This window comes from Anabrus simplex, chromosome 4, assembly GCF_040414725.1.
Source record: "Anabrus simplex isolate iqAnaSimp1 chromosome 4, ASM4041472v1, whole genome shotgun sequence".
Classification (NCBI taxonomy): Eukaryota; Metazoa; Arthropoda; class Insecta; order Orthoptera; family Tettigoniidae; genus Anabrus; species Anabrus simplex.
This window is the reverse complement of record NC_090268.1, coordinates 142,765,536-142,773,000: the sequence shown is the minus strand read 5'-3', so window position 1 is coordinate 142,773,000 and position 7,465 is coordinate 142,765,536.

The following is a 7,465-nucleotide window of genomic DNA, read 5'->3' as shown; positions in this document are numbered from 1 at the left end:
CTACCATGGTAAAATGTTTGATTCAACACCTTTAATATTGCTGTAGGTAACAGGTAAAGGGAAATTTTATATGAGACTGGTTTCCTTTCCTATCAGACTTCCTTTAATCAACCCTTGTTCTTTTCTGGTCCTGACTGTATTAGGTTTGTGCTTAGGGAATCTTTCAATTTCAAAGCCTTTGTGGATGTTCTTTCTTTTCTTCATTCTTTGAAGAAATGAACTTTTTTTTACCCTTCTGATTAGTATAAAGAAGGGGGGTGATTACCAAATTGTAATTCTTCAAAGAACTCAATTAAACTACCTCCATTACTCAAAGATTATTTCTTTTTGTTTATGAATGTTTCTCCTTTCTCTGCCACTTTTCCCACAAGTTGGTGAGGATATGTTGTGATCTGTGGTATGCAAGTTGATTTCCCCCTGTTTTAGGGGGAGATGTCTATCCTGATGCCAATTATGGTTTTCTTAGGTGGGTTTTCAATGAATATGGGTTAGGAAAGAACTAGGACCAGCAGTCATGGCATTAAAGTAAAAATGGCATATCAGGGAGAATCATCTTCAGGACTGTGGGTAGTGAGGTTCGAACCTACCATCTGAACACAAGCTGACAGCTAAGTGGCCCACACCGCACAGCTAACTTCTTTTGTCCTGTGTGTTTGTCATGTCAGGGTAATAATGTAATCTCATGGAATGTGTTGCATGTTTTTTTTCATTTGTTGCCTATGGCAATATTAAATGTATTAAATCATACATTTTATTTTAGTGTATTGATGAGTACAGTAGAGAAATATATATATTAGAGGGTCAGGCAACTCTGTCAAAAGCTAGCTCATGTTTCATATGTACTGTGAATTCAACAGGTCAGTCCCCCAGCTGGCAAATGAAGCATGTTTGAATATACCTTATTTTCTTGAAGTATTTGTCTGGTTTTCAAAATAATCATGGTGTTGAATTTGTATTGTTTTTAGGCTTAAGGCTGTCTGAAAAAGTGTAGTTCCATTTAAGAAAAAGTTTGTATATACAGTACCATTGCCTCCCCAAGTGTTCACACCATGGAAAAGTACTGTAAATCTGATAGTGAGCCCCTTGGTATCATTACTGAAAGGAAAAACAGAATGTCAATATTTTGAACTATTCATGAGTTATTTCAGGTGGATAACCCTGTATAACACAATATGTAAAAATCATTGGGATACTTACGTACTGTTTGTGGGAGTCTTTTTAAATGTGGTTAACTTAATAATGCCAGTGTTGCAAACAGGGCACTTGTTTGTAGTATTCCTAATTGGTTCAAGTGTTCAGTTAAATACTTTAGCCTGTTTGGAACATGAAGTTTGCAACTGTTTCCTGTGTTTGCTACTCAATAACTGTCAGTTTTTGTATTTTTGAACTTGTTTTCTCTGGAAATTCATGCAAAAAGTAAACTGAATGTTTAAGGTACACTAAAACCAAAGAAGTTGGAATTTTTCCTCAGCTTTGATTATTATATAACATTGAGAAAATTGTGTAATAAATGATGGAAATAACACTTGACTTCTTAATACATTCCTTTCCATGTAATCAAGCAAAATGATTTATATTTTTTTTGGTTTTCCATCCTGAATAACCAATTACAAAAGTTTGGACTTAGATTTTTTTTTTTTTATTATTATTTTTTTTTTTATTTTTCTCACAATTACATTGAAAATACTACTTTGAGCTCTATGAAATTATACATAAATAATAAATCTAGCAAAAAAAATTATATATTAAGCAAAATTTAGTAGTAAAATGCTCATTTTGAGCAGGAAAACTGCTTAAAAATATACCCCAAGTCCAACACCTCATTTCAAGTGTCCAGGTTCAGCGTTGAAACTTCGATGAATCACAGACTTTCCTGTTCAAAAAAAAAAAAAAATACAAATTAATATTAGTAAGGATACATGAGACAGTACTGCTATTGCACAAGGAGAGAGCATTTTCACTCCCTCACTTGTGCAATAGCAGTAGTTACTATCATCAAAACACCTGCAGAAACCACTGTGCAATATCTGAGAATTCTTTGAGACAACTCTCACAATACTGAGCCTTAGAGATTAGGCCAGTAGAGTTTCCTTACTCAAAAAATTTCACACAGGTGTTTCTACAGGCACAATCATTATTAAAACATTAAATGCAGCAGTACTGCCAACAATTGGAAGTGTGTATATAAATATAATGCAAACAATCACCTACTAGTGAAGAAATGAATATCCACAGCCTGTTTCCAGTCATTTGACTAGGTCAGGAATGGGATGAATGAAGCCCCTATTTAGTGGTGAGGATAGGAATTAGGCCAGCTGTCAAAACCTGTCACACTCCTCTGGAGCAATGATTAATGACAAACAAATAAAATGAAATGAAATATTGGAGTGTGTTACTGGAATGAAAATGACAGGGAATACCCTGTCCAGTACAAATCTCACATGGAGTGACCAGGATTTGAATCACGCAACCCAGCAGTGAAGGGCCGGCGCCATGTAGGCTCAGTAGTGAAGAAATAATCTAGCAAAATATTTATCAGCCACCCTAATTAGACCACACTGGTTTTGTTGGCACAACATATTGAAAGGGTGTATGTTTTTATCGTCCCTTAGCAGCCATGACCTTAATTAAGGTATATCCCCAGCATATGCCTGTTGTGAAAATGGGAAATACAGAAAATCTATCTTCAGGGCTGCTGACGGTGGAATTCAAACCCACCATCCCCAAATGGAAGCTCACAACTGCACAGCCAATTCACTCTGTAAGAGTAGGTCTCTTCTACTCTTAAATGGCTGCATTATTCAGTCAAGTTTCTTAGGAAGTGCAAACACTAGCAATTCGTTTTATTAGTATTATTAAATTTAAAAATTCAATGATAATGTCTCAAAAATTGAACCAAGAGTGGCAAGTTTTTAAGTTTATTAACTTAAGGTTCATATTATTGGTACCATTTAAAACAATAAGTGTTCATCACTTCCAAGAGCTGGCAATACTACTAGACAATAAGTGTTACAAAATACCATTTTTGACAACTATGGACAACTTTCTGATCATTGACTTGCACAACAACTTAACTTGGTAGGACCCTATATTATATTCAAATTTACATTTTAGTTTCTCTACCCGAAGAGTTCAAATAACTAGGGTGAAAGTTCAGTAAGAAATAGTTGTTTTTTTTTTACAGAAAATTGAAACATGATCCTCAAGTTTTAATAGGGAATAAACATATTAAGCTAACTTTATGTTATTGTTGATAATGAAATGACAGCTACAAGATCTCTGCTTAAGTTTTACATGAAATTCAAATATCCTACGTGCACTGGCCATACCTGCCTAAGCAAGGAGCCCCACACTCAATATTCATACTTTTTTTTTTTTTTTCAGTACAAGCATGCAAAAATTAAACACAAAATAGGAGATGCTCTGCTAATCATTTTGAGATGGGGAACCTAGGGTCTGAGAAGCCAGCTTCAACAAGTATATTACTATTTTCCAGATTATTTACATTTAGTTTTCACATTAATTTCAGGTATTTTATTTACATTACTTACGGTTATTACTGAATAGTACCATATCCTCGACAAATCTGAGTTAAGATAAAAATTTTCACCTCACAATAAAATGGCAGCCACCAACAAGCATGACACTGACATACAAAATACTGCCGCACCCTCTCAAATCACACGTGACTACAGTCTTGGCAGCAAATTCCATGTATGTGTCCACTGGGGTGGCGTCTGAGCGAGTGGCACACGTGAAACAAGCTCCTCGAAAGTGTGTAATTTCAAGAGTTTAACAGCAGGATTTTCAGTGTACGCATCCAACGTATTCAAGTGTGTGATATCTATCATGAAGTTATTAAAGAAAAACACTAATTTACTCATCAGGAATCCCAAAATCGTATTAATTCTGGAGCTTGTTGTAAACATAGCAGAATGGGCGCTTGCGAGCAATGTGGAGTGGAGCTGGGAAGAGCCGTCAAGATACAGTGTGCTCAGTGCAAAAAGTGGTACCACAGAAATGTGTGAACAACCTGAATAGATTAAGGGCCGAATTCATACTCAGCACTTATATATAAGTGGAAGCCTTAATAAGGGATTACTTATAATAAGTATTCACTTATATGACTTTACATTTCATAGACAGCACTTACAGAGCACACTCATTGATACAGTAAGTATCACTGGAGATGTGGCAATGCTGTATATTATGCCCATGCTTCCTGGATCGTGTAGTTCTGGCTACCGAATAGTGGGATGATCTATTGTGTTTTGTTTATCAAAGGACATCACACGATCGTGCGCAAAATTTTTGAGGTTAAATGATTGTCTCTGCTGTATTTGGTTATCAGAATAGATAACAAACCAGCGAGCTGAGACTGCACCTGCAAGAGCTTGTGTCGAAGTACATGCACATAATATAGAAAAAGTAGATCGACGCACTTTTTAATCCCAATATGGATGACATGAGAAAAACTTGTAGACAATGCAAACTACGAAAATGCCCAAGAGTCTAATTTTCTTCTTAATATAATATGTTTATAGTTATCCAGGTACTCGAACCTATACAAATATTCACCCAAATTAGAATATCTAGCCTTACAACGCTTTTAATGATTTGACGAATATATCCGTAGCTGTTACCTTGTAATAGGCCTAATTACTTCCCCAATAAAATGTAAATAACTTAGTATGTTTTGATGTGCGATGCCAATATTTCAGAATTTTCCGATATATTCCGGCAAACGATTGGTTGACTAACCTGATATAATTAGCACAAATCAACCTTAAAATAAATGGTAGTAGTAAAACACGTATAGTATAGTTCTTTACTATTCCATAGACCTATAGTCTTGATAACTTATCAACTTGTAACACGTTTCCAATTAATTAAGTGAAATACCGATAATGATAGTGATGATGATAATAATAATAATAACCTGAAATCAAGAGGTGCCATAAAACCTCAAAACAATACCTTCACTAATGGTGAGATAAGGAGTTCTCTAGAGCTTATGTTCACTCTCTCAATCAAAGGAACAAGAATTTTCATAACTCTGACTTTACTAAAACGAAACCTTCTTTAAATTGTTGGTCACATTACATTTCGACAGGATTTTCCATCTCTACTGTGTGCACGGAAAGTATTCTGTGAATGAAATGCAGCATATTAAGCAAAATCATCCCCTCCATCTTGCTGCAACATAAGTGAGTCACTTAAGTGTGTGGGGGAGGTCCACTTATAGCAATAAGTGGGACATTTAAGTAGGTAATATGAAATGAAACCTGGCTTATAAGGGGCACTTATGTATAAGTGCTGTCTATGAATTCGGCCCTTAGTGTGTGGTCCTGTGAAAGTTGTAGTGTTAAGTGAAGCAGACAACAGTAAGATGAAATCAATGGGGAACACTATTCCATCATTAGATAGTATCTTGATGATGATGTTTAAAAGGGCCTAACATCGAAGGTCGTCGGCCCAGATAGTATCTTTTCTCTTCTAAAAAAAAGTACTAACCAAAGAAATTCGGCAAATGATGGAAGACCAGAAGATAAGAGAGACCGATTTAGGGAACTCGCTCGAACTAAGAAGTTGGACGATACGGCCCAGCTTATTTCGAAGCAACAAACTGATCTCGACAAGTGTTTTGATCACATAGATAGCCTGACTCAGAAAAACTGTAGTTCTAGACTAGGTCATACTACTACTACTACTACTACTACTACTGCTGCTGCTAAGTGAGCCTCTGCCTTAAGTGGGCATACTGCTCATTCATAATAGCGTGTCAGAGTTGGGACTGAATAGCTGCAATACTATCATGAACCAGTATGTTACGTACCAGCAGTATCAGAAAATGTATGAACCAGAGGAATGGCATGTTAAAGAAGAAAGTTTTCTAACTCCCCAGCCCATTTCCCGCCAATATTCAGTCAGGCTGTTATACTTGGTACACAGCAGTAAATCCATCTATTGGAGTTGAGTAGAAGTATAAGAGACAAAGAACGTCACAACAAACAATGGTCAATGTAATGTTATGCGCTTTCGATATTGTAGGCCTTCATATTTAGTTTTTCTTCTGGCTCTGAAATACCACTCTTACCATAGTCGGTACGGTAAAACTGAATAAAACACAAATGATCAGAAATTGTATTCTCTATAACTTTTGTTATGTAGTAATTTTCGGTAGGACCAATAACATAGGCATTTAAAAATTAAATTTTAGGCGCTTTCCCCTAAACTACAATTTTATCCAGGGTGAATAAAATTGTTCATAGCCTGGACTGTAGTTTCTTATTCCCCGACTCTATAGGCCTATACCGATTTTCCTTCAATTCTGTAAACCCATTTTCTCATGGCTCGGCGTTGATAAAGACTTAGCAACACAAATACAAATTCATGAAAGTCTGTGTTATCATAGCTGGTACAAATGTATAAGACATAAATGATCAGAAATTTAATTCTATATAACTTTAGTTATGTATTATTTATCAATAGGATGACTATAATATTAATATTTGAGAATTAAATTTTAGGCTTTCCCCTAAACTACCATTTCACTCAGTGTTTAATAAAATGATTTATAGCCTAGATTATAGTGGTTCATACCCCGACTTTACATACCGATTTTCATTAAATTACCTTCAGCCGTTTTCTCATGATGCGTGTACATTAGTGTTGGCTACTGAATGCATGATTCGAAGCAGTATATCGATTCATTCAAGTGTCCAAGTAAATCGATTCACAGGAAAGACAAGCTCACGCCACACGATTCAGCTTACTCCCAGCAGACAGTGCTGAGTGGCGCACTCACTGGACAGTGACGGGGAGCCAAGCTTCCGCTGCAGCGAGACAGTGAATCATGGCACATCAAAAGAATCATGAATGAGCGCGGCTCAGTGAGACACAAGATACACACGGCTCCTTATCGGCTCACTGGGCACTGGCGGAGAACCGAGCTTCCACTGCAGCGAGACATACAGTGAGCCATGGCACACCGAAAGAATCGTGAACAAGCACGGCTCGGTGAGACACAAGATATACACGGCCCCCCCTGGACAGTGGAAAATGGCAGAGACGCAGGCTTCCTCTGAAGCAATACATACAGAGCTATGGTACAATGAAAGAATCGTACGTTAAATGGACTCCTGAGCTCAGCTCATGTGAAAATAATACCCACTTGCATTCACTGTCCTCTTCTTACAGGGAGGTTTAAATAATAGATGGATTTATTTTCAGTTTAAAAAGGTAGTCAAAACATAATTCTAAAGTAGCTAGTAAGTAGGTAGGCTATTAGGTTATATTATCTATTAGTTTAATGAATCTTAGTATCATAACTTTGCTGACATTTGACAATTAATTAAACTCGACTCTAGCCTGCCCTATGACTATGAGTCGTGCTCATGACCACACAAAAGTACCTGTTTTATATTGGGAAGAACGGCTCAGAATTGTCTCAGTTCGTATGCCA